Source organism: Condylura cristata, unplaced genomic scaffold (assembly GCF_000260355.1).
Source record: "Condylura cristata isolate star-nosed mole 26May11 unplaced genomic scaffold, ConCri1.0 scaffold00009, whole genome shotgun sequence".
NCBI classification, from domain to species: domain Eukaryota; kingdom Metazoa; phylum Chordata; class Mammalia; order Eulipotyphla; family Talpidae; genus Condylura; species Condylura cristata.
Window position 1 is genome coordinate 35,253,692 of NW_004567110.1, and position 4,214 is coordinate 35,257,905.

Consider the following 4,214-nt stretch of genomic DNA (forward strand, 5'->3'; position numbering starts at 1 on the left):
TACTTCCATAACACCTTTCTTTTCATAATCTGGCCCATTATTATCCCAGAATACATATTCACATATATAAGTATAGTTTTATTCAATAAATGGTACAAATTGTTTTGAAAAATAAAGGAAAAACCACATCTAATACTTATAACTCCTCCTATCTATGCTTCTTTTAGTTTATAACATAGTAACTAGTGTTGCACAGTATTTAGAAATTGAAAGAGTTCTGGATATAGTTGAGCATCATGAAATTTCAAATGAAAAGTCTAGGTAATAGTATGGATAGCAATTCACCAAAACTATTGTACATAGTGGCATGGTTCAGAATTTTAATAACTTTTATTCAGAATGGAAGCCCAGGCCTATGGAGCATAAATTGAAGACGATAAGGTGAGGGAAAGGAGACAAGGTAACTAAGTAGCTGTTAGATGGGAGTGATGATGATGAAGATTTGAAGAAGGCCATCAACACAGGGAAGGAAAAGATGGAATTATTGATGAGTAATGGAGGCTAAAATGAGTTACAGGGTTTCCCTGCTACCTGTAAGTAGCACATTCAAATCTATTAATATGATTTGGTAGGTATTTGGAGGTGGAGTCTGTGCATACTATTACCACTGATTCATAGGGAAAATCTCCTGAGCATTTCCAGACTTCAAATCTAACCTATCAAATAGGAATGGTCTATATTTGGATACCAGGAGAAACCTATACAATATTCCTAGTGTTCTTCTTTCCATGATAAGTTAGATACAGTTACACTAACTAAAATAGAAACCAGAAGATACGATGATATTGTTCACGACAATAATACCATGGTCAATATTTAAAGAGCATTTTTCTAAGAGTTATCAGTTTATACAAACCACAGTTATTCCACACCCCACAAGGTAGACACAATTTATTTGCTCTGTTTTATGAGAAAACTAATGTGTACCTAATCCATTGTGTCCCCTCTCCCCTATGACCTATACTCCCTACCCTCTTATTCTCTGTCTTTTTTCTATAGTTAGATTTATTTTCCTGTTTTGTTTGTTTGTTTATAATCCTGTATTTATCTTCCTTCTTCTGACTTATTTTTTTTTAAAGATTTATTTATTCATACAGAACTGGGGTACAGGGCAGAAATGCGGAGGGTGATAAGATTCACCAGAGACAGAGGGGAGCAGAACAGGTTGACTGAGAAGTACACTGCTTAGGGGAGCAGCGGGCGGGTCAGGAGAGGTCTACCGCGCCATGTGGTCACCTCCGGGGCAGGCGGGGATTGAATTTATGGGGAAGTGGCTTTAGCTTCTTAGTGCTGTGCTTTAACCCGCTGAGGGCCCTTCTGACTTATTTTTTGCTTAACAAATCCTCTCCAGTTTCAGCCATGTTATCACAAATGGCAAGATTTCATCATTTTTTATGTCTGAGTAGTATTCCATTGTATATGTAAACCACATATTCTTAATCCACTTACCCTTTATTGGGCTCTTAGGTTGTTCCCACAGCTTGGCTATTGTAAATAGTGCTGCAATATGAGTGCATACTTCCCTTTGAATTAAAGTTTTTGCATTCCTTAGGAAGATACCTAGAAGTGGAATAGTTGAATCATAATGTAAATCAATTTTTAATATTTTGAGAAATATTCAGAATGTTTTTGTAGGGTTTGTGTCAGTCTAAATTCCCACCAAGCGTTTCTTTTTCTCCACACCCTCACCAACTCTTGTTTCTGGTCTTTTTATAAGTCTCAGTGTCATAAATGTGAGGTGATATCTCATTGTGGATTGGATTTGTTTTCCTGACCATGAATGTCTTACTTATAACCGATAGCAAAAAAGGAAGATTTGAACTTGAAATTATTATGGATTAAGAAATGATAAAACAAGGAAATCTACTCCTCCTTGTTCAAAATATTTTAAGCTACCTTTTCTCCATGACTGCAACAACTGTTTTTTTTTCTGTCTGTATTCTTCAGAAAGTACTTATAAAATCTAGAATCTCATTTATAAATAAGAATGTCATTTTAATAGAGAAATCACTGTGAAGATGAATTTAGATAGTATTTGATTTTTTTTTAAAGATTTATTTATTTATGCATACAGAACTGGGGTACAGGCCAGAGGCTCGGGGCGGTGAGAGGCTTCACCAGAGACAGAGTGGGGAGCAGAACAGGCAGATCGACAAAGTACACTGCTGAGGGGAGCAGCGGGTGGGTCAGGAGAGGTCTGCAACACCATGTTGTCACCTCCGGGGCAGGCGGGAATCGAACTCATGTGGAAGTGGCTTTAGCTTCTCAGTGCAGTGCTTTAACCTGCTGCGCCACCAGGGAGGGCCCAGTATTTGATTTTTTTAATGAGGAAATTTCTCAAAAGATAAATACCAGACAAATATTTTCTTTGAAATACAAATATACTACATTTCTTAAATGACTTTTAAGAGTCTTAGCCAATAATATCAACTTAAGTTTTCATGTAGTCATTTTTTATAATAAAAATAAATATTAAGCAGAAAAAGGCAGAGCATACTTACACTGGAGAATGGCTGTTTAAAATGATCAAGATGCTATCAACTGTTGATGACTATAAATGAAAAACATCTTAAATGAAATCAAGTGTTCAAGGAAATAATTAAACATTATAATAAGTATGTAGTCTGGAAAACTACTGAGACAAAATCTTTGTCAGACTTGATGGCATTAGCAATTCTTGTAATAGCTTTCAGATAAAATTATTGAAGTGATTTCAGTATATCACAAAACTTTAAAAATGTCTTCTCTTATTGACTTTAAAGTTATTTCCCTTTATAGGCATTTAAAAACAGATGGAGTCTTTTTATTGATGATAGCATAAAAAGTACAAAATGTTTACATTACCAAGAATTTTAATCAGGGTACCAATGTTAAGCTACATTTTACTAGATTATAAAGTACCCTAGTATATTTTAATATTTGTTCAAAATTCACTCTGAAAGTCACAAACCCATTTGCTTTCCACATACAAGATTTCTTTGGGTTAATCTGGTCAAAATTTACCTCAATTTACCTTTAATATGAGAAAAGATTTCTATTCAAGTTCTACTCTTATCATAGTAATAATCAAATGACTAATAACATTTGTGTATTATTTTTCAATTGCCAAGTTAAGTGATTTCCATACATTGTCCCCTAAAATAATTTAATCCTTAAAAAAAAAAAAAAAACTATGAGACTGAAACTGATATTTATTCCCATTTGGCAAATTTGGAGACAAATTGATAATGATGAAATTTCCTAGCTCTTTCAGTCACTAAAATGTGCCTCTAGGAGTCAGCCTATTGGTGCAATTCTGATTGTTCTTTCATACTGTGAACATTGGCTGGCATTTATTCCTTAGGTGTACAATCTATTTTTCTCTTCATAACTTTTATTCAGATTCATTACTTTGAATTCATGAAATTTTGCTCAGCCGGTGCTCAAAATTCTTTCAAATTTAAATGTCCTTTAATGACTCTAGACCCAAGAAGACTGAATCATATCTGCTCTCTTCTAGAAAGAAAAAAAATAATAATTATAATGTCCTTTTCTTGTCTTCTCTTGGATTTTCTTCAGTAAGATTTAGATGTTCTCAAAGGTTCATTTGGCTAGTCACAGCTGTTTACAGAAGCATTTAGAAATGTCATGTAGATGGGTAGAGCACATGGTTCCTTATCCAATTCTGTCCATTGCTTTCACATCCTTACTTTCTAGCCTGTGATGTTATGTGACCAGGCATGGCAACATTCACAGAACTCTTACAAACTGCATGAGGCATTTCCTCCTTCTACAGGTGAAATCACCTACTGTCCTCTGTTTCCTTGACTCTTTTCCCCTAGTGCATCAGACAGAATTGGATTCCCTACTTCATTCAATCTAAGTTCAGTTTTCTGAAGGTCACATAATGAATCAGTAACACTGATGACTAAAGCCCAGATTACATATTCTTTTTGCAGTCAAGCTATTCCTTATGCCTAGTGTTTTTTTTTTTCCCACTCATTTTTTTTTTTAAAGATTTATTTGTTCATTCAGAACTGGGGTACAGGCCAGAGGCTCAGGGGCGGCGAGAAGCTTCACCAGAGACAGAGTGGGGAGCAGAACAGGCAGATCGACGAAGTACACTGATGAGGGGAGCAGCGGGCAGGTCAGGAGAGGTCTGCCACGCCATGGGGTCACCTCCAGGGCAGGCAGGGATCGAACTCATGCAGAAGTGGTTTCAGCTTCTTAGTGCA